Below are 24,375 nucleotides of genomic sequence, written 5' to 3' on the forward strand. Positions count from 1 at the left end.
CGCTTCTCCAGAGTGGCTGTTGACAATTTACATCCCGCCCATCAGTGTAGCAAGGCTCCCATTTCTCCATGGCCTGTCCTGCATTTCTGGTTTTGACACTTTTTTCAGCAGGGCCCTTTTGACCGATGGGAAGCGAGACATCTTTGTAGCGCTGATTTGCCTTTCCAGGTTGCTTGGTTGGCCAAAAAGGGCGTATGCGTTTTTTCCTGAATATATTCAGGAAAAAACGCATACGCACTTTTTGGCCAAGGGCATCATTGTCAACGTTTTGCCGCTTTTCATGTGCTTTAAAGGCGATTCGAATCTACCTCCTGAAATCTGTTTCCTGCAATTCTGCCTTGATTTCAAATCCTCTTCTTTGCCTTCCCTCAATATATTTGTGGACGAGAGTTATCATTTATAACTCTGCAGGTTTGTGAATTGCAGTGCCCTGAACCTCCATTTTACAACTCGCGTTTTTGGGAGATGGCCGCAAAAGCGCACGATGGCTTCAGGCCCTGTTCTTGTTCCGGGGGCAGGCTGAGCCTGTGGTTAATTCTTCTTCCTGATGGGAAAATAGAGTGACCTGTGCCTGTCCCAACACCAAGAGATAGTCTCTCATTGGTTTCACGTCTTCCCGTTCATCCTCAGGACAAATTGCAACCTGTACGGAACAGGAGGTTAAAGGTGATGATGCTCCAAGGAGGGAGATTGCTAGTAAAGTGGCTGCAATGGCGAACCCGAGCACAAGGAGATGAGAAATGAGGTGCGTTTTAGAAACCTTTCCCCATCACACGGTGTACCATCTTCTGGGTTTCTCATGCATGTTTTCGATGTAGGAAGATTCCCTTGAACCTGGAGATTTGGGACCCATGCGATGGGTACCACGCAGTATTACTTTAAAGGGTCTGCGTTTGCTCACCCAACCTCACCAAACCTCTCAGCCGCAACAGTGTCCACCCTTATATCTCATCCAGCTGTGGGTCTAGATATGGTCAATCCAGGTTGCATCACAGCCCCTGAACGCATTGTGTAAGAATTTCTCTCTCTTTCACTGTCTTTGTTTCATGGGTTTTTCAAAGTAATTTATTTTTATAATGGGGTTTAGCTGCTTTTCACTGCTGTGTTTATGCCGCTTTACACCCACTTGACACACTAACAGAGAGATATCAATACATAGGTTTTAAGATTATTACTAGTCAGATATATTCTTGTGCGGTGAATAGGGCGTGTTGAGTCCAGTTCTCTGAGCAAGGAGTAGGTCTTGTCTATTACATATTGGGTTTATGGAACGGTATCTGAGCTAATTTGAAACCCTTGTTTTATGTATCACCCCACCTCACCTTTCCCGTTAAGCAGCCATAGTGTGTTTTCTGCATGTGTGACTCTGTTCTGTTTTGTAATTCAGTTCAAGTGTAACGGTTTTTACATTCCCTCTATAAGTGATACCTTATGAGAAGTGTCCTTTTCTGTGTGACTTATTTCACTTAGAGTCGTCGTACCTAAATCCACTCATCATGCTGCTACTAGCCTTATGACATTGATTTCACGGCTGAGTGATATTCCATTGTACATAAGGACCACAACTTCTTTATCCATTTTTCTCTTTCCTGGGATATTGAAGGTGGAATGAAGTGGAGGTCCTTGTCAACAGAGCAGCCCTAAACTTTGGGGTGCTTGTGTCTTGCTGATTTTTCATTTTCCCAATTTATACCCCCATGAGTGGAAGTGCCCTATGCTCTCTAAGCTTTGCTTTTTAGACGTTTCAGGACTCACCGTACACTTCTCCAGAGTGGCTGTTGACAATTTACATCCCGCCCATCAGTGTAGCAAGGCTCCCCTTTCTCCATGGCCTGTCCTGCGTTTCTGGTTTTGACACTTTTTTCAGCATGGCCCTTTTGACCGATGGGAAGCGAGACATCTTTGTAGCGCTGATTTGCCTTTCCAGGTTGCTTGGTTGGCCAAAAAGGGCGTATGCGTTTTTTCCTGAATATATTCAGGAAAAAACGCATACGCCCTTTTTGGCCAAGGGCATCATTGTCAACGTTTTGCCGCTTTTCATGTGCTTTAAAGGCGATTCGAATCTACCTCCTGAAATCTGTTTCCTGCAATTCTGCCTTGATTTCAAATCCTCTTCTTTGCCTTCCCTCAATATATTTGTGGATGAGAGTTATCATTTATAAGTCTGCAGGTTTGTGAATTGCAGTGCCCTGAACCTCCATTTTACAACTCGCTTTTTAGGGAGCTGGCCGCAAAAGCGCAGGATGGCTTCAGGCGCTGTTCTGGTTCCGGGGGGCAGGCTGAGCCTGTGGTTAATTTTTCTTCCTGATGGGAAAATAGAGTGACCTGTGCCTGTCCCAACACCAAGAGCTAGTCTTTCATTGGTTCCACGTATTCCCGTTCATCCTCAGTACAAATTGCAACCTGTACGGAACAGGAGGTTAAAGGTGCTGATGCTTCAAGGAGGGAGATTGCTAGTAAAGTGGCTGGAATGGCGAACCCGGGCACAAGCAGATGAGAAATGAGGTGCGTTTTAGAAACCTTTCCCCATCACACGGTGTACCATCTTCTGGGTATCTCATGCATGTTTTCGATGTAGGAAGATGCCCTTGAACCTGGAGATTTGGGACCCATGCGATGGGTACCACGCAGTATTACTTTAAAGGGTCTGCGTTTGCTCCACCAACCTCACCAAACCTCTCAGCCGCAACAGTGTCCACCCTTAGGTCTCATCCAGCTGTGGGTCTAGATATGGTCAATCCAGGTTGCATCACAGCCCCTGAACGCATTGTGTAAGAATTTCGCTCTCTTTCACTGTCTTTGTTTCATGGGTTTTTCAAAGTAATTTATTTTTATAATGGGGTTTAGCTGCTTTTCACTGCTGTGTTTATGCCGCTTTACACCCACTTGACACACTAACAGAGAGATATCTATACATAGGTTTTTAGATTATTACTAGTCAGATATATTCTTGTGCGGTGAATAGGGCGTGTTGAGTCCAGTTCTCTGAGCAAGGAGTAGGTCTTGTCTATTACATATTGGGTTTATGGAACGGTATCTGAGCTAATTTGAAACCCTTGTTTTATGTATCACCCCACCTCACCTTTCCCGTTAAGCAGCCATAGTGTGTTTTCTGCATGTGTGACTCTGTTCTGTTTTGTAATTCAGTTCAAGTGTAACGGTTTTTACATTCCCTCTATCAGTGATACCTTATGAGAAGTGTCCTTTTCTGTGTGACTTATTTCACTTAGAGTCGTTGTACCTAAATCCACTCATCATGCTGCTACTAGCCTTATGACATTGATTTCACGGCTGAGTGATATTCCATTGTACATAAGGACCACAACTTCTTTATCCATTTTTCTCTTTCCTGGGATATTGAAGGTGGAATGAAGTGGAGGTCCTTGTCAACAGAGCAGCCCTAAACTTTGGGGTGCTTGTGTCTTGCTGATTTTTAATTTTCCCAATTTATACCCCCATGAGTGGAAGTGCCCTATGCTCTCTAAGCTTTGCTTTTTAGACGTTTCAGGACTCACCGTACGCTTCTCCAGAGTGGCTGTTGACAATTTACATCCCGCCCATCAGTGTAGCAAGGCTCCCATTTCTCCATGGCCTGTCCTGCATTTCTGGTTTTGACACTTTTTTCAGCATGGCCCTTTTGACCGATGGGAAGCGAGACATCTTTGTAGCGCTGATTTGCCTTTCCAGGTTGCTTGGTTGGCCAAAAAGGGCGTATGCGTTTTTTCCTGAATATATTCAGGAAAAAACGCATACGCCCTTTTTGGCCAAGGGCATCATTGTCAACGTTTTGCCGCTTTTCATGTGCTTTAAAGGCGATTCGAATCTACCTCCTGAAATCTGTTTCCTGCAATTCTGCCTTGATTTCAAATCCTCTTCTTTGCCTTCCCTCAATATATTTGTGGACGAGAGTTATCATTTATAACTCTGCAGGTTTGTGAATTGCAGTGCCCTGAACCTCCATTTTACAACTCGCGTTTTTGGGAGATGGCCGCAAAAGCGCAGGATGGCTTCAGGCCCTGTTCTTGTTCCGGGGGGCAGGCTGAGCCTGTGGGTAATTCTTCTTCCTGATGGGAAAATAGAGTGACCTGTGCCTGTCCCAACACCAAGAGATAGTCTCTCATTGGTTTCACGTCTTCCCGTTCATCCTCAGGACAAATTGCAACCTGTACGGAACAGGAGGTTAAAGGTGATGATGCTCCAAGGAGGGAGATTGCTAGTAAAGTGGCTGGAATGGCGAACCCGAGCACAAGGAGATGAGAAATGAGGTGCGTTTTAGAAACCTTTCCCCATCACACGGTGTACCATCTTCTGGGTTTCTCATGCATGTTTTCGATGTAGGAAGATGCCCTTGAACCTGGAGATTTGGGACCCATGCGATGGGTACCACGCAGTATTACTTTAAAGGGGCTGCGTTTGCTCACCCAACCTCACCAAACCTCTCAGCCGCAACAGTGTCCACCCTTATGTCTCTTCCAGCTGTGGGTCTAGATATGGTCAATCCAGGTTGCATCACAGCCGCTGAACGCATTGTGTAAGAATTTCGCTCTCTTTCACTGTCTTTGTTTCATGGGTTTTTCAAAGTAATTTATTTTTATAATGGGGTTTAGCTGCTTTTCACTGCTGTGTTTATGCCGCTTTACACCCACTTGACACACTAACAGAGAGATATCAATACATAGGTTTTAAGATTATTACTAGTCAGATATATTCTTGTGCGGTGAATAGGGCGTGTTGAGTCCAGTTCTCTGAGCAAGGAGTAGGTCTTGTCTATTACATATTGGTTTTATGGAACGGTATCTGAGCTAATTTGAAACCCTTGTTTTATGTATCACCCCACCTCACCTTTCCCGTTAAGCAGCCATAGTGTGTTTTCTGCATGTGTGACTCTGTTCTGTTTTGTAATTCAGTTCAAGTGTAACGGTTTTTACATTCCCTCTATAAGTGATACCTTATGAGAAGTGTCCTTTTCTGTGTGACTTATTTCACTTAGAGTCGTCGTACCTAAATCCACTCATCATGCTGCTACTAGCCTTATGACATTGATTTCACGCCTGAATGATATTCCATTGTACATATGGACCACAACTTCTTTATCCATTTTTCTCTTTCCTGGGATATTGAAGGTGGAATGAAGTGGAGGTCCTTGTCAACAGAGCAGCCCTAAACTTTGGGGTGCTTGTGTCTTGCTGATTTTTAATTTTCCCAATTTATACCCCCATGAGTGGAAGTGCCCTATGCTCTCTAAGCTTTGCTTTTTAGACGTTTCAGGACTCACCGTACACTTCTCCAGAGTGGCTGTTGGCAATTTACATCCCGCCCATCAGTGTAGCAAGGCTCCCATTTCTCCATGGCATGTCCTGCATTTCTGGTTTTGACAGTTTTTTCAGCATGGCCCTTTTGACCGATGGGAAGCGAGACTTCTTTGTAGCACTGATTTGCCTTTCCAGGTTGCTTGCTTGGCCAAAAAGGGCGTATGCGTTTTTTCCTGAATATATTCAGGAAAAAACGCATACGCCCTTTTTGGCCAAGGGCATCATTGTCAACGTTTTGCCGCTTTTCATGTGCTTTAAAGGAGCTTCGAATCTACCTCCTGAAATCTGTTTCCTGCAATTCTGCCTTGATTTCAAATCCTCTTCTTTGCCTTCCCTCAATATATTTGTGGACGAGAGTTATCATTTATAACTCTGCAGGTTTGTGAATTGCAGTGCCCTGAACCTCCATTTTACAACTCGCTTTTTAGGGAGCTGGCCGCAAAAGCGCAGGATGCCTTCAGGCCCTGTTCTGGTTCCGGGGGCAGGCTGAGCCTGTGGTTAATTCTTCTTCCTGATGGGAAAATAGAGTGACCTGTGCCTGTCCCAACACCAAGAGCTAGTCTCTCATTGGTTCCACGTCTTCCAGTTCATCCTCAGGACAAATTGCAACCTGTATGGAACAGGAGGTTAAAGGTGCTGATGCTCCAAGGAGGGAGATTGCTAGTAAAGCGGCTGGAATAGCGAACCCGGCCACAAGGAGATGAGAAATGAGGTGCGTTTTAGAAACCTTTCCACATCACACGGTGTACCATCTTCTGGGTTTCTCATGCATGTTTTCGATGTAGGAAGATGCCCTTGAACCTGGAGATTTGTGACCCATGCGATGGGTACCATGCAGTATTACTGTAAAGGGTCTGCGTTTGCTCACCCAACCTCACCAAACCTCTCAGCCCCAAGAGTGTCCACCCTTATGTCTCATCCAGCTGTGGGTCTAGATATGGTCAATCCAGGTTGCATCACAGCCCCTGAACGAATTGTGTAAGAATTTCGCTCTCTTTCACTGTCTTTGTTTCATGGGTTATTCAAAGTAATTTATTTTTATAATGGGGTTTAGCTGCTTTTCACTTCTGTGTTTATGCCGCTTTACACCCACTTGACACACTAACAGAGAGATATCTATACATAGGTTTTAAGATTATTACTAGTCAGATATATTCTTGTGCGGTGAATAGGGCGTGTTGAGTCCAGTTCTCTGAGCAAGGAGTAGGTCTTGTCTATTACATATTGGTTTTATGGAACGGTATCTGAGCTAATTTGAAACCCTTGTTTTATGTATCACCGCACCTCACCTTTCCCGTGAAGCAGCCATAGTGTGTTTTCTGCATGTGTGACTCTGTTCTGTTTTGTAATTCAGTTCAAGTGTAACGGTTTTTACATTCCCTCTATCAGTGATACCTTATTAGAAGTGTCCTTTTCTGTGTGACTTATTTCACTTAGAATCGTCGTACCTAAATCCACTCATCATGCTGCTACTAGCCTTATGACATTGATTTCATGGCTGAGTGATATTCCATTGTACATAAGGACCACAACTTCTTTATCCATTTTTCTCTTTCCTGGGATATTGAAGGTGGAATGAAGTGGAGGTCCTTGTCAACAGAGCAGCCCTAAACTTTGGGGTGCTTGTGTCTTGCTGATTTTTAATTTTCCCAATTTATACCCCCATGAGTGGAAGTGCCCTATGCTCTCTAAGCTTTGCTTTTTAGACGTTTCAGGACTCACCGTACGCTTCTCCAGAGTGGCTGTTGACAATTTACATCCCGCCCATCAGTGTAGCAAGGCTCCCATTTCTCCATGGCCTGTCCTGCATTTCTGGTTTTGACACTTTTTTCAGCATGGCCCTTTTGACCGATGGGAAGCGAGACATCTTTGTAGCACTGATTTGCCTTTCCAGGTTGCTTGGTTGGCCAAAAAGGGCGTATGCGTTTTTTCCTGAATATATTCAGGAAAAAACGCATACGCCCTTTTTGGCCAAGGGCATCATTGTCAACGTTTTGCCGCTTTTCATGTGCTTTAAAGGCGATTCGAATCTACCTCCTGAAATCTGTTTCCTGCAATTCTGCCTTGATTTCAAATCCTCTTCTTTGCCTTCCCTCAATATATTTGTGGACGAGAGTTATCATTTATAACTCTGCAGGTTTGTGAATTGCAGTGCCCTGAACCTCCATTTTACAACTCGCGTTTTTGGGAGATGGCCGCAAAAGCGCAGGATGGCTTCAGGCCCTGTTCTTGTTCCGGGGGGCAGGCTGAGCCTGTGGTTAATTCTTCTTCCTGATGGGAAAATAGAGTGACCTGTGCCTGTCCCAACACCAAGAGATAGTCTCTCATTGGTTTCACGTCTTCCCGTTCATCCTCAGGACAAATTGCAACCTGTACGGAACAGGAGGTTAAAGGTGATGATGCTCCAAGGAGGGAGATTGCTAGTAAAGTGGCTGGAATGGCGAACCCGAGCACAAGGAGATGAGAAATGAGGTGCGTTTTAGAAACCTTTCCCCATCACACGGTGTACCATCTTCTGGGTTTCTCATGCATGTTTTCGATGTAGGAAGATGCCCTTGAACCTGGAGATTTGGGACCCATGCGATGGGTACCACGCAGTATTACTTTCAAGGGGCTGCGTTTGCTCACCCAACCTCACCAAACCTCTCAGCCGCAACAGTGTCCACCCTTATGTCTCATCCAGCTGTGGGTCTAGATATGGTCAATCCAGGTTGCATCACAGCCGCTGAACGCATTGTGTAAGAATTTCGCTCTCTTTCACTGTCTTTGTTTCATGGGTTTTTCAAAGTAATTTATTTTTATAATGGGGTTTAGCTGCTTTTCACTGCTGTGTTTATGCCGCTTTACACCCACTTGACACACTAACAGAGAGATATCAATACATAGGTTTTAAGATTATTACTAGTCAGATATATTCTTGTGCGGTGAATAGGGCGTGTTGAGTCCAGTTCTCTGAGCAAGGAGTAGGTCTTGTCTATTACATATTGGTTTTATGGAACGGTATCTGAGCTAATTTGAAACCCTTGTTTTATGTATCACCCCACCTCACCTTTCCCGTTAAGCAGCCATAGTGTGTTTTCTGCATGTGTGACTCTGTTCTGTTTTGTAATTCAGTTCAAGTGTAACGGTTTTTACATTCCCTCTATAAGTGATACCTTATGAGAAGTGTCCTTTTCTGTGTGACTTATTTCACTTAGAGTCGTCGTACCTAAATCCACTCATCATGCTGCTACTAGCCTTATGACATTGATTTCACGCCTGAATGATATTCCATTGTACATATGGACCACAACTTCTTTATCCATTTTTCTCTTTCCTGGGATATTGAAGGTGGAATGAAGTGGAGGTCCTTGTCAACAGAGCAGCCCTAAACTTTGGGGTGCTTGTGTCTTGCTGATTTTTCATTTTCCCAATTTATACCCCCATGAGTGGAAGTGCCCTATGCTCTCTAAGCTTTGCTTTTTAGACGTTTCAGGACTCACCGTACACTTCTCCAGAGTGGCTGTTGACAATTTACATCCCGCCCATCAGTGTAGCAAGGCTCCCATTTCTCCATGGCCTGTCCTGCATTTTTGGTTTTGAGACTTTTTTCAGCATGGCCCTTTTGACCGATGGGAAGCGAGACATCTTTGTAGCGCTGATTTGCCTTTCCAGGTTGCTTGGTTGGCCAAAAAGGGCGTATGCGTTTTTTCCTGAATATATTCAGGAAAAAACGCATACGCCCTTTTTGGCCAAGGGCATCATTGTCAACGTTTTGCCGCTTTTCATGTGCTTTAAAGGCGATTCGAATCTACCTCCTGAAATCTGTTTCCTGCAATTCTGCCTTGATTTCAAATCCTCTTCTTTGCCTTCCCTCAATATATTTGTGGACGAGAGTTATCATTTATAACTCTGCAGGTTTGTGAATTGCAGTGCCCTGAACCTCCATTTTACAACTCGCTTTTTAGGGAGCTGGCCGCAAAAGCGCAGGATGCCTTCAGGCCCTGTTCTGGTTCCGGGGGGCAGGCTGAGCCTGTGGTTAATTCTTCTTCCTGATGGGAAAATAGAGTGACCTGTGCCTGTCCCAACACCAAGAGCTAGTCTCTCATTGGTTCCACGTCTTCCCGTTCACCCTCAGGACAAATTGCAACCTGTACGGAGCAGGAGGTTAAAGGTGCTGATGCTCCAAGTAGGGAGATTGCTAGTAAAGCGGCTGGAATAGCGAACCCGGCCACAAGGAGATGAATAATGAGGTGCGTTTTAGAAACCTTTCCACATCACACGGTGTACCATCTTCTGGGTTTCTCATGCATGTTTTCGATGTAGGAAGATGCCCTTGAACCTGGAGATTTGGGACCCATGCGATGGGTACCACGCAGTATTACTTGAAAGGGTCTGCGTTTGCTCACCCAACCTCACCAAACCTCTCAGCCCCAAGAGTGTCCACCCTTATGTCTCATCCAGCTGTGGGTCTAGATATGGTCAATCCAGGTTGCATCACAGCCCGTGAACGCATTGTGTAAGAATTTCTATCTCTTTCACTGTCTTTGTTTCATGGGTTTTTCAAAGTAATTTATTTTTATAATGGGGTTTAGCTGCTTTTCACTGTTGTGTTTATGCCGCTTTACACCCACTTGACACACTAACAGAGAGATATCAATACATAGGTTTTAAGATTATTACTAGTCAGATATATTCTTGTGCGGTGAATAGGGCGTGTTGAGTCCAGTTCTCTGAGCAAGGAGTAGGTCTTGTCTATTACATATTGGGTTTATGGAACGGTATCTGAGCTAATTTGAAACCCTTGTTTTATGTATCACCCCACCTCACCTTTCCCGTTAAGCAGCCATAGTGTGTTTTCTGCATGTGTGACTCTGTTCTGTTTTGTAATTCAGTTCAAGTGTAACGGTTTTTACATTCCCTCTATAAGTGATACCTTATGAGAAGTGTTCTTTTCTGTGTGACTTATTTCACTTAGAATCGTCGTACCTAAATCCACTCATCATGCTGCTACTAGCCTTATGACATTGATTTCATGGCTGAGTGATATTCCATTGTACATATGGACCACAACTTCTTTATCCATTTTTCTCTTTCCTGGGATATTGAAGGTGGAATGAAGTGGAGGTCCTTGTCAACAGAGCAGCCCTAAACTTTGGGGTGCTTGTGTCTTGCTGATTTTTCATTTTCCCAATTTATACCCCCATGAGTGGAAGTGCCCTATGTTCTCTAAGCTGTGTTTTTTAGATGTTTCAGGACTCACCGTACACTTCTCCAGAGTGGCTGTTGGCAATTTACATCCCGCCCATCAGTGTAGCAAGGCTCCCATTTCTCCATGGCATGTCCTGCATTTCTGGTTTTGACAGTTTTTTCAGCATGGCCCTTTTGACCGAAGGGAAGCGAGACTTCTTTGTAGCACTGATTTGCCTTTCCAGGTTGCTTGCTTGGCCAAAAAGGGCGTATGCGTTTTTTCCTGAATATATTCAGGAAAAAACGCATACGCCCTTTTTGGCCAAGGGCATCATTGTCAACGTTTTGCCGCTTTTCATGTGCTTTAAAGGAGCTTCGAATCTACCTCCTGAAATCTGTTTCCTGCAATTCTGCCTTGATTTCAAATCCTCTTCTTTGCCTTCCCTCAATATATTTGTGGACGAGAGTTATCATTTATAACTCTGCAGGTTTGTGAATTGCAGTGCCCTGAACCTCCATTTTACAACTCGCTTTTTAGGGAGCTGGCCGCAAAAGCGCAGGATGCCTTCAGGCCCTGTTCTGGTTCCGGGGGCAGGCTGAGCCTGTGGTTAATTCTTCTTCCTGATGGGAAAATAGAGTGACCTGTGCCTGTCCCAACACCAAGAGCTAGTCTCTCATTGGTTCCACGTCTTCCAGTTCATCCTCAGGACAAATTGCAACCTGTACGGAACAGGAGGTTAAAGGTGCTGATGCTCCAAGTAGGGAGATTGCTAGTAAAGCGGCTGGAATAGCGAACCCGGCCACAAGGAGATGAGAAATGAGGTGCGTTTTAGAAACCTTTCCACATCACACGGTGTACCATCTTCTGGGTTTCTCATGCATGTTTTCGATGTAGGAAGATGCCCTTGAACCTGGAGATTTGTGACCCATGCGATGGGTACCATGCAGTATTACTGTAAAGGGTCTGCGTTTGCTCACCCAACCTCACCAAACCTCTCAGCCCCAAGAGTGTCCACCCTTATGTCTCATCCAGCTGTGGGTCTAGATATGGTCAATCCAGGTTGCATCACAGCCCCTGAACGAATTGTGTAAGAATTTCGCTCTCTTTCACTGTCTTTGTTTCATGGGTTATTCAAAGTAATTTATTTTTATAATGGGGTTTAGCTGCTTTTCACTTCTGTGTTTATGCCGCTTTACACCCACTTGACACACTAACAGAGAGATATCTATACATAGGTTTTAAGATTATTACTAGTCAGATATATTCTTGTGCGGTGAATAGGGCGTGTTGAGTCCAGTTCTCTGAGCAAGGAGTAGGTCTTGTCTATTACATATTGGTTTTATGGAACGGTATCTGAGCTAATTTGAAACCCTTGTTTTATGTATCACCACACCTCACCTTTCCCGTGAAGCAGCCATAGTGTGTTTTCTGCATGTGTGACTCTGTTCTGTTTTGTAATTCAGTTCAAGTGTAACGGTTTTTACATTCCCTCTATCAGTGATACCTTATTAGAAGTGTCCTTTTCTGTGTGACTTATTTCACTTAGAATCGTCGTACCTAAATCCACTCATCATGCTGCTACTAGCCTTATGACATTGATTTCATGGCTGAGTGATATTCCATTGTACATAAGGACCACAACTTCTTTATCCATTTTTCTCTTTCCTGGGATATTGAAGGTGGAATGAAGTGGAGGTCCTTGTCAACAGAGCAGCCCTAAACTTTGGGGTGCTTGTGTCTTGCTGATTTTTAATTTTCCCAATTTATACCCCCATGAGTGGAAGTGCCCTATGCTCTCTAAGCTTTGCTTTTTAGACGTTTCAGGACTCACCGTACGCTTCTCCAGAGTGGCTGTTGACAATTTACATCCCGCCCATCAGTGTAGCAAGGCTCCCATTTCTCCATGGCCTGTCCTGCATTTCTGGTTTTGACACTTTTTTCAGCATGGCCCTTTTGACCGATGGGAAGCGAGACATCTTTGTAGCACTGATTTGCCTTTCCAGGTTGCTTGCTTGGCCAAAAAGGGCGTATGCGTTTTTTCCTGAATATATTCAGGAAAAAACGCATACGCCCTTTTTGGCCAAGGGCATCATTGTCAACGTTTTGCCGCTTTTCATGTGCTTTAAAGGCGATTCGAATCTACCTCCTGAAATCTGTTTCCTGCAATTCTGCCTTGATTTCAAATCCTCTTCTTTGCCTTCCCTCAATATATTTGTGGATGAGAGTTATCATTTATAAGTCTGCAGGTTTGTGAATTGCAGTGCCCTGAACCTCCATTTTACAACTCGCTTTTTAGGGAGCTGGCCGCAAAAGCGCAGGATGGCTTCAGGCGCTGTTCTGGTTCCGGGGGGCAGGCTGAGCCTGTGGTTAATTCTTCTTCCTGTTGGGAAAATAGAGTGACCTGTGCCTGTCCCAACACCAAGAGCTAGTCTTTCATTGGTTCCACGTATTCCCGTTCATCCTCAGTACAAATTGCCACCTGTACGGAACAGGAGGTTAAAGGTGCTGATGCTCCAAGGAGGGAGATTGCTAGTAAAGTGGCTGGAATGGCGAACCCGAGCACAAGGAGATGAGAAATGAGGTGCGTTTTAGAAACCTTTCCCCATCACACGGTGTACCATCTTCTGGGTTTCTCATGCATGTTTTCGATGTAGGAAGATGCCCTTGAACCTGGAGATTTGGGACCCATGCGATGGGTACCACGCAGTATTACTTTAAAGGGTCTGCGTTTGCTCACCCAACCTCACCAAACCTCTCAGCCGCAACAGTGTCCACCCTTATGTCTCATCCAGCTGTGGGTCTAGATATGGTCAATCCAGGTTGCATCACAGCCCCTGAACGCATTGTGTAAGAATTTCGCTCTCTTTCACTGTCTTTGTTTCATGGGTTTTTCAAAGTAATTTATTTTTATAATGGGGTTTAGCTGCTTTTCACTGCTGTGTTTATGCCGCTTTACACCCACTTGACACACTAACAGAGAGATATCAATACATAGGTTTTAAGATTATTACTAGTCAGATATATTCTTGTGCGGTGAATAGGGCGTGTTGAGTCCAGTTCTCTGAGCAAGGAGTAGGTCTTGTCTATTACATATTGGTTTTATGGAACGGTATCTGAGCTAATTTGAAACCCTTGTTTTATGTATCACCCCACCTCACCTTTCCCGTGAAGCAGCCATAGTGTGTTTTCTGCATGTGTGACTCTGTTCTGTTTTGTAATTCAGTTCAAGTGTAACGGTTTTTACATTCCCTCTATAAGTGATACCTTATGAGAAGTGTCCTTTTCTGTGTGACTTATTTCACTTAGAGTCGTCGTACCTAAATCCACTCATCATGCTGCTACTAGCCTTATGACATTGATTTCACGCCTGAATGATATTCCATTGTACATATGGACCACAACTTCTTTATCCATTTTTCTCTTTCCTGGGATATTGAAGGTGGAATGAAGTGGAGGTCCTTGTCAACAGAGCAGCCCTAAACTTTGGGGTGCTTGTGTCTTGCTGATTTTTAATTTTCCCAATTTATACCCCCATGAGTGGAAGTGCCCTATGCTCTCTAAGCTTTGCTTTTTAGACGTTTCAGGACTCACCGTACACTTCTCCAGAGTGGCTGTTGACAATTTACATCCCGCCCATCAGTGTAGCAAGGCTCCCATTTCTCCATGGCCTGTCCTGCATTTTTGGTTTTGAGACTTTTTTCAGCATGGCCCTTTTGACCGATGGGAAGCGAGACATCTTTGTAGCGCTGATTTGCCTTTCCAGGTTGCTTGGTTGGCCATAAAGGGCGTATGCGTTTTTTCCTGAATATATTCAGGAAAAAACGCATACGCCCTTTTTGGCCAAGGGCATCATTGTCAACGTTTTGCCCCTTTTCATGTGCTTTAAAGGCGATTCGAATCTACCTCCTGAAATCTGTTTCCTGCAATTCTGCCTTGATTTCAAATCCTCTTCTTTGCCTTCCCTCAATATATTTGTGGATGAGAGTTATCATTTATAAGTCTGCAGGTTTGTGAATTGCAGTGCCCTGAACCTCCATTTTACAACTCGCTTTTTAGGGAGCTGGCCGCAAAAGCGCAGGATGCCTTCAGGCCCTGTTCTGGTTCCGGGGGCAGGCTGAGCCTGTGGTTAATTCTTCTTCCTGATGGGAAAATAGAGTGACCTGTGCCTGTCCCAACACCAAGAGCTAGTCTCTCATTGGTTCCACGTCTTCCCGTTCACCCTCAGGACAAATTGCAACCTGTACTTAGCAGGAGGTTAAAGGTGCTGATGCTCCAAGTAGGGAGATTGCTAGTAAAGCGGCTGGAATAGCGAACCCGGCCACAAGGAGATGAGAAATGAGGTGCGTTTTAGAAACCTTTCCACATCACACGGTGTACCATCTTCTGGGTTTCTCATGCATGTTTTCGATGTAGGAAGATGCCCTTGAACCTGGAGATTTGGGACCCATGCGATGGGTACCACGCAGTATTACTTGAAAGGGTCTGCGTTTGCTCACCCAACCTCACCAAACCTCTCAGCCCCAAGAGTGTCCACCCTTATGTCTCATCCAGCTGTGGGTCTAGATATGGTCAATCCAGGTTGCATCACAGCCCGTGAACGCATTGTGTAAGAATTTCTATCTCTTTCACTGTCTTTGTTTCATGGGTTTTTCAAAGTAATTTATTTTTATAATGGGGTTTAGCTGCTTTTCACTGTTGTGTTTATGCCGCTTTACACCCACTTGACACACTAACAGAGAGATATCAATACATAGGTTTTAAGATTATTACTAGTCAGATATATTCTTGTGCGGTGAATAGGGCGTGTTGAGTCCAGTTCTCTGAGCAAGGAGTAGGTCTTGTCTATTACATATTGGGTTTATGGAACGGTATCTGAGCTAATTTGAAACCCTTGTTTTATGTATCACCCCACCTCACCTTTCCCGTTAAGCAGCCATAGTGTGTTTTCTGCATGTGTGACTCTGTTCTGTTTTGTAATTCAGTTCAAGTGTAACGGTTTTTACATTCCCTCTATAAGTGATACCTTATGAGAAGTGTCCTTTTCTGTGTGACTTATTTCACTTAGAATCGTCGTACCTAAATCCACTCATCATGCTGCTACTAGCCTTATGACATTGATTTCATGGCTGAGTGATATTCCATTGTACATATGGACCACAACTTCTTTATCCATTTTTCTCTTTCCTGGGATATTGAAGGTGGAATGAAGTGGAGGTCCTTGTCAACAGAGCAGCCCTAAACTTTGGGGTGCTTGTGTCTTGCTGATTTTTCATTTTCCCAATTTATACCCCCATGAGTGGAAGTGCCCTATGTTCTCTAAGCTGTGTTTTTTAGATGTTTCAGGACTCACCGTACACTTCTCCAGAGTGGCTGTTGGCAATTTACATCCCGCCCATCAGTGTGGCAAGGCTCCCATTTCTCCATGGCATGTCCTGCATTTCTGGTTTTGACAGTTTTTTCAGCATGGCCCTTTTGACCGATGGGAAGCGAGACTTCTTTGTAGCACTGATTTGCCTTTCCAGGTTGCTTGCTTGGCCAAAAAGGGCGTATGCGTTTTTTCCTGAATATATTCAGGAAAAAACGCATACGCCCTTTTTGGCCAAGGGCATCATTGTCAACGTTTTGCCGCTTTTCATGTGCTTTAAAGGAGCTTCGAATCTACCTCCTGAAATCTGTTTCCTGCAATTCTGCCTTGATTTCAAATCCTCTTCTTTGCCTTCCCTCAATATATTTGTGGACGAGAGTTATCATTTATAACTCTGCAGGTTTGTGAATTGCAGTGCCCTGAACCTCCATTTTACAACTCGCTTTTTAGGGAGCTGGCCGCAAAAGCGCAGGATGCCTTCAGGCCCTGTTCTGGTTCCGGGGGCAGGCTGAGCCTGTGGTTAATTCTTCTTCCTGATGGGAAAATAGAGTGACCTGTGCCTGTCCCAACACCAAGAGCTAGTCTCTCATTGGTTCCACGTCTTCCAGTTCATCCTCAGGACAAATTGCAACCTGTACGGAACAGGAGGTTAAAGGTGCTGATGCTCCAAGTAGGGAGATTGCTAGTAAAGCGGCTGGAATAGCGAACCCGGCCACAAGGAGATGAGAAATGAGGTGCGTTTTAGAAACCTTTCCACATCACACGGTGTACCATCTTCTGGGTTTCTCATGCATGTTTTCGATGTAGGAAGATGCCCTTGAACCTGGAGATTTGTGACCCATGCGATGGGTACCATGCAGTATTACTGTAAAGGGTCTGCGTTTGCTCACCCAACCTCACCAAACCTCTCAGCCCCAAGAGTGTCCACCCTTATGTCTCATCCAGCTGTGGGTCTAGATATGGTCAATCCAGGTTGCATCACAGCCCCTGAACGAATTGTGTAAGAATTTCGCTCTCTTTCACTGTCTTTGTTTCATGGGTTATTCAAAGTAATTTATTTTTATAATGGGGTTTAGCTGCTTTTCACTTCTGTGTTTATGCCGCTTTACACCCACTTGACACACTAACAGAGAGATATCTATACATAGGTTTTAAGATTATTACTAGTCAGATATATTCTTGTGCGGTGAATAGGGCGTGTTGAGTCCAGTTCTCTGAGCAAGGAGTAGGTCTTGTCTATTACATATTGGTTTTATGGAACGGTATCTGAGCTAATTTGAAACCCTTGTTTTATGTATCACCACACCTCACCTTTCCCGTGAAGCAGCCATAGTGTGTTTTCTGCATGTGTGACTCTGTTCTGTTTTGTAATTCAGTTCAAGTGTAACGGTTTTTACATTCCCTCTATCAGTGATACCTTATTAGAAGTGTCCTTTTCTGTGTGACTTATTTCACTTAGAATCGTCGTACCTAAATCCACTCATCATGCTGCTACTAGCCTTATGACATTGATTTCATGGCTGAGTGATATTCCATTGTACATAAGGACCACAACTTCTTTATCCATTTTTCTCTTTCCTGGGATATTGAAGGTGGAATGAAGTGGAGGTCCTTGTCAACAGAGCAGCCCTAAACTTTGGGGTGCTTGTGTCTTGCTGATTTTTAATTTTCCCAATTTATACCCCCATGAGTGGAAGTGCCCTATGCTCTCTAAGCTTTGCTTTTTAGACGTTTCAGGACTCACCGTACGCTTCTCCAGAGTGGCTGTTGACAATTTACATCCCGCCCATCAGTGTAGCAAGGCTCCCATTTCTCCATGGCCTGTCCTGCATTTCTGGTTTTGACACTTTTTTCAGCATGGCCCTTTTGACCGATGGGAAGCGAGACATCTTTGTAGCACTGATTTGCCTTTCCAGGTTGCTTGCTTGGCCAAAAAGGGCGTATGCGTTTTTTCCTGAATATATTCAGGAAAAAACGCATACGCCCTTTTTGGCCAAGGGCATCATTGTCAACGTTTTGCCGCTTTTCATGTGCTTTAATGGCGATTCGAATCTACCTCCTGAAATCTGTTTCCTGCAATTCTGCCTTGATTTCAAATCCTCTTCTTTGCCTTCCCTCAATATATTTGTGGATGAGAGTTATCATTTATAAGTCTGCAGGTTTGTGAATTGCAGTGCCCTGAACCTCCATTTTACAACTCGCTTTTTAGGGAGCTGGCCGCAAAAGCGCAGGATGGCTTCAGGCGCTGTTCTGGTTCCGGGGGGCAGGCTGAGCCTGTGGTTAATTCTTCTTCCTGTTGGGAAAATAGAGTGACCTGTGCCTGTCCCAACACCAAGAGCTAGTCTTTCATTGGTTCCACGTATTCCCGTTCATCCTCAGTACAAATTGCCACCTGTACGGAACAGGAGGTTAAAGGTGCTGATGCTCCAAGGAGGGAGATTGCTAGTAAAGTGGCTGGAATGGCGAACCCGAGCACAAGGAGATGAGAAATGAGGTGCGTTTTAGAAACCTTTCCCCATCACACGGTGTACCATCTTCTGGGTTTCTCATGCATGTTTTCGATGTAGGAAGATGCCCTTGAACCTGGAGATTTGGGACCCATGCGATGGGTACCACGCAGTATTACTTTAAAGGGTCTGCGTTTGCTCACCCAACCTCACCAAACCTCTCAGCCGCAACAGTGTCCACCCTTATGTCTCATCCAGCTGTGGGTCTAGATATGGTCAATCCAGGTTGCATCACAGCCCCTGAACGCATTGTGTAAGAATTTCGCTCTCTTTCACTGTCTTTGTTTCATGGGTTTTTCAAAGTAATTTATTTTTATAATGGGGTTTAGCTGCTTTTCACTGCTGTGTTTATGCCGCTTTACACCCACTTGACACACTAACAGAGAGATATCAATACATAGGTTTTAAGATTATTACTAGTCAGATATATTCTTGTGCGGTGAATAGGGCGTGTTGAGTCCAGTTCTCTGAGCAAGGAGTAGGTCTTGTCTATTACATATTGGTTTTATGGAACGGTATCTGAGCTAATTTGAAACCCTTGTTTTATGTATCACCCCACCTCACCTTTCCCGTGAAGCAGCCATAGTGTGTTTTCTGCATGTGTGACTCTGTTCTGTTTTGTAATTCAGTTCAAGTGTAACGGTTTTTACATTCCCTCTATAAGTGATACCTTATGAGAAGTGTCCTTTTCTGTGTGACTTATTTCACTTAGAGTCGTCGTACCTAAATCCACTCATCATGCTGCTACTAGCCTTATGACATTGATTTCACGCCTGAATGATATTCCATTGTACATATGGACCACAACTTCTTTATCCATTTTTCTCTTTCCTGGGATATTGAAGGTGGAATGAAGTGGAGGTCCTTGTCAACAGAGCAGCCCTAAACTTTGGGGTGCTTGTGTCTTGCTGATTTTTAATTTTCCCAATTTATACCCCCATGAGTGGAAGTGCCCTATGCTCTCTAAGCTTTGCTTTTTAGACGTTTCAGGACTCACCGTACACTTCTCCAGAGTGGCTGTTGACAATTTACATCCCGCCCATCAGTGTAGCAAGGCTCCCATTTCTCCATGGCCTGTCCTGCATTTTTGGTTTTGAGACTTTTTTCAGCATGGCCCTTTTGACCGATGGGAAGCGAGACATCTTTGTAGCGCTGATTTGCCTTTCCAGGTTGCTTGGTTGGCCATAAAGGGCGTATGCGTTTTTTCCTGAATATATTCAGGAAAAAACGCATACGCCCTTTTTGGCCAAGGGCATCATTGTCAACGTTTTGCCCCTTTTCATGTGCTTTAAAGGCGATTCGAATCTACCTCCTGAAATCTGTTTCCTGCAATTCTGCCTTGATTTCAAATCCTCTTCTTTGCCTTCCCTCAATATATTTGTGGATGAGAGTTATCATTTATAAGTCTGCAGGTTTGTGAATTGCAGTGCCCTGAACCTCCATTTTACAACTCGCTTTTTAGGGAGCTGGCCGCAAAAGCGCAGGATGCCTTCAGGCCCTGTTCTGGTTCCGGGGGCAGGCTGAGCCTGTGGTTAATTCTTCTTCCTGATGGGAAAATAGAGTGACCTGTGCCTGTCCCAACACCAAGAGCTAGTCTCTCATTGGTTCCACGTCTTCCCGTTCACCCTCAGGACAAATTGCAACCTGTACTTAGCAGGAGGTTAAAGGTGCTGATGCTCCAAGTAGGGAGATTGCTAGTAAAGCGGCTGGAATAGCGAACCCGGCCACAAGGAGATGAGAAATGAGGTGCGTTTTAGAAACCTTTCCACATCACACGGTGTACCATCTTCTGGGTTTCTCATGCATGTTTTCGATGTAGGAAGATGCCCTTGAACCTGGAGATTTGGGACCCATGCGATGGGTACCACGCAGTATTACTTGAAAGGGTCTGCGTTTGCTCACCCAACCTCACCAAACCTCTCAGCCCCAAGAGTGTCCACCCTTATGTCTCATCCAGCTGTGGGTCTAGATATGGTCAATCCAGGTTGCATCACAGCCCGTGAACGCATTGTGTAAGAATTTCTATCTCTTTCACTGTCTTTGTTTCATGGGTTTTTCAAAGTAATTTATTTTTATAATGGGGTTTAGCTGCTTTTCACTGTTGTGTTTATGCCGCTTTACACCCACTTGACACACTAACAGAGAGATATCAATACATAGGTTTTAAGATTATTACTAGTCAGATATATTCTTGTGCGGTGAATAGGGCGTGTTGAGTCCAGTTCTCTGAGCAAGGAGTAGGTCTTGTCTATTACATATTGGGTTTATGGAACGGTATCTGAGCTAATTTGAAACCCTTGTTTTATGTATCACCCCACCTCACCTTTCCCGTTAAGCAGCCATAGTGTGTTTTCTGCATGTGTGACTCTGTTCTGTTTTGTAATTCAGTTCAAGTGTAACGGTTTTTACATTCCCTCTATAAGTGATACCTTATGAGAAGTGTCCTTTTCTGTGTGACTTATTTCACTTAGAATCGTCGTACCTAAATCCACTCATCATGCTGCTACTAGCCTTATGACATTGATTTCATGGCTGAGTGATATTCCATTGTACATATGGACCACAACTTCTTTATCCATTTTTCTCTTTCCTGGGATATTGAAGGTGGAATGAAGTGGAGGTCCTTGTCAACAGAGCAGCCCTAAACTTTGGGGTGCTTGTGTCTTGCTGATTTTTCATTTTCCCAATTTATACCCCCATGAGTGGAAGTGCCCTATGTTCTCTAAGCTGTGTTTTTTAGATGTTTCAGGACTCACCGTACACTTCTCCAGAGTGGCTGTTGGCAATTTACATCCCGCCCATCAGTGTGGCAAGGCTCCCATTTCTCCATGGCATGTCCTGCATTTCTGGTTTTGACAGTTTTTTCAGCATGGCCCTTTTGACCGATGGGAAGCGAGACTTCTTTGTAGCACTGATTTGCCTTTCCAGGTTGCTTGCTTGGCCAAAAAGGGCGTATGCGTTTTTTCCTGAATATATTCAGGAAAAAACGCATACGCCCTTTTTGGCCAAGGGCATCATTGTCAACGTTTTGCCGCTTTTCATGTGCTTTAAAGGAGCTTCGAATCTACCTCCTGAAATCTGTTTCCTGCAATTCTGCCTTGATTTCAAATCCTCTTCTTTGCCTTCCCTCAATATATTTGTGGACGAGAGTTATCATTTATAACTCTGCAGGTTTGTGAATTGCAGTGCCCTGAACCTCCATTTTACAACTCGCTTTTTAGGGAGCTGGCCGCAAAAGCGCAGGATGCCTTCAGGCCCTGTTCTGGTTCCGGGGGCAGGCTGAGCCTGTGGTTAATTCTTCTTCCTGATGGGAAAATAGAGTGACCTGTGCCTGTCCCAACACCAAGAGCTAGTCTCTCATTGGTTCCACGTCTTCCAGTTCATCCTCAGGACAAATTGCAACCTGTACGGAACAGGAGGTTAAAGGTGCTGATGCTCCAAGTAGGGAGATTGCTAGTAAAGCGGCTGGAATAGCGAACCCGGCCACAAGGAGATGAGAAATGAGGTGCGTTTTAGAAACCTTTCCACATCACACGGTGTACCATCTTCTGGGTTTCTCATGCATGTTTTCGATGTAGGAAGATGCCCTTGAACCTGGAGATTTGTGACCCATGCGATGGGTACCATGCAGTATTACTGTAAAGGGTCTGCGTTTGCTCACCCAACCTCACCAAACCTCTCAGCCCCAAGAGTGTCCACCCTTATGTCTCATCCAGCTGTGGGTCTAGATATGGTCAATCCAGGTTGCATCACAGCCCCTGAACGAATTGTGTAAGAATTTCGCTCTCTTTCACTGTCTTTGTTTCATGGGTTATTCAAAGTAATTTATTTTTATAATGGGGTTTAGCTGCTTTTCACTTCTGTGTTTATGCCGCTTTACACCCACTTGACACACTAACAGAGAGATATCTATACATAGGTTTTAAGATTATTACTAGTCAGATATATTCTTGTGCGGTGAATAGGGCGTGTTGAGTCCAGTTCTCTGAGCAAGGAGTAGGTCTTGTCTATTACATATTGGTTTTATGGAACGGTATCTGAGCTAATTTGAAACCCTTGTTTTATGTATCACCCCACCTCACCTTTCCCGTGAAGCAGCCATAGTGTGTTTTCTGCATGTGTGACTCTGTTCTGTTTTGTAATTCAGTTCAAGTGTAACGGTTTTTACATTCCCTCTATCAGTGATACCTTATGAGAAGTGTCCTTTTCTGTGTGACTTATTTCACTTAGAATCGTCGTACCTAAATCCACTCATCATGCTGCTACTAGCCTTATGACATTGATTTCATGGCTGAGTGATATTCCATTGTACATAAGGACCACAACTTCTTTATCCATTTTTCTCTTTCCTGGGATATTGAAGGTGGAATGAAGTGGAGGTCCTTGTCAACAGAGCAGCCCTAAACTTTGGGGTGCTTGTGTCTTGCTGATTTTTAATTTTCCCAATTTATACCCCCATGAGTGGAAGTGCCCTATGCTCTCTAAGCTTTGCTTTTTAGACGTTTCAGGACTCACCGTACGCTTCTCCAGAGTGGCTGTTGACAATTTACATCCCGCCCATCAGTGTAGCAAGGCTCCCATTTCTCCATGGCCTGTCCTGCATTTCTGGTTTTGACACTTTTTTCAGCATGGCCCTTTTGACCGATGGGAAGCGAGACATCTTTGTAGCACTGATTTGCCTTTCCAGGTTGCTTGGTTGGCCAAAAAGGGCGTATGCGTTTTTTCCTGAATATATTCAGGAAAAAACGCATACGCCCTTTTTGGCCAAGGGCATCATTGTCAACGTTTTGCCGCTTTTCATGTGCTTTAAAGGCGATTCGAATCTACCTCCTGAAATCTGTTTCCTGCAATTCTGCCTTGATTTCAAATCCTCTTCGTTGCCTTCCCTCAATATATTTGTGGACGAGAGTTATCATTTATAACTCTGCAGGTTTGTGAATTGCAGTGCCCTGAACCTCCATTTTACAACTCGCGTTTTTGGGAGATGGCCGCAAAAGCGCAGGATGGCTTCAGGCCCTGTTCTTGTTCCGGGGGGCAGGCTGAGCCTGTGGTTAATTCTTCTTCCTGATGGGAAAATAGAGTGACCTGTGCCTGTCCCAACACCAAGAGATAGTCTCTCATTGGTTTCACGTCTTCCCGTTCATCCTCAGGACAAATTGCAACCTGTACGGAACAGGAGGTTAAAGGTGATGATGCTCCAAGGAGGGAGATTGCTAGTAAAGTGGCTGGGATGGTGAACCCGAGCACAAGGAGATGAGAAATGAGGTGCGTTTTAGAAACCTTTCCCCATCACACGGTGTACCATCTTCTGGGTTTCTCATGCATGTTTTTGATGTAGGAAGATGCCCTTGAACCTGGAGATTTGGGACCCATGCGATGGGTACCACGCAGTATTACTTTAAAGGGGCTGCGTTTGCTCACCCAACCTCACCAAACCTCTCAGCCGCAACAGTGTCCACCCTTATGTCTCATCCAGCTGTGGGTCTAGATATGGTCAATCCAGGTTGCATCACAGCCCCTGAACGCATTGTGTAAGAATTTCGCTCTCTTTCACTGTCTTTGTTTCATGGGTTTTTCAAAGTAATTTATTTTTATAATGGGGTTTAGCTGCTTTTCACTGCTGTGTTTATGCCGCTTTACACCCACTTGACACACTAACAGAGAGATATCAATACATAGGTTTTAAGATTATTACTAGTCAGATATATTCTTGTGCGGTGAATAGGGCGTGTTGAGTCCAGTTCTCTGAGCAAGGAGTAGGTCTTGTCTATTACATATTGGTTTTATGGAACGGTATCTGAGCTAATTTGAAACCCTTGTTTTATGTATCACCCCACCTCACCTTTCCCGTGAAGCAGCCATAGTGTGTTTTCTGCATGTGTGACTCTGTTCTGTTTTGTAATTCAGTTCAAGTGTAACGGTTTTTACATTCCCTCTATCAGTGATACCTTATGAGAAGTGTCCTTTTCTGTGTGACTTATTTCACTTAGAATCGTCGTACCTAAATCCACTCATCATGCT

This window comes from Balaenoptera borealis (genome assembly GCF_965194805.1).
Source record: "Balaenoptera borealis genome assembly, chromosome: 19".
NCBI lineage: Eukaryota > Metazoa > Chordata > Mammalia > Artiodactyla > Balaenopteridae > Balaenoptera > Balaenoptera borealis.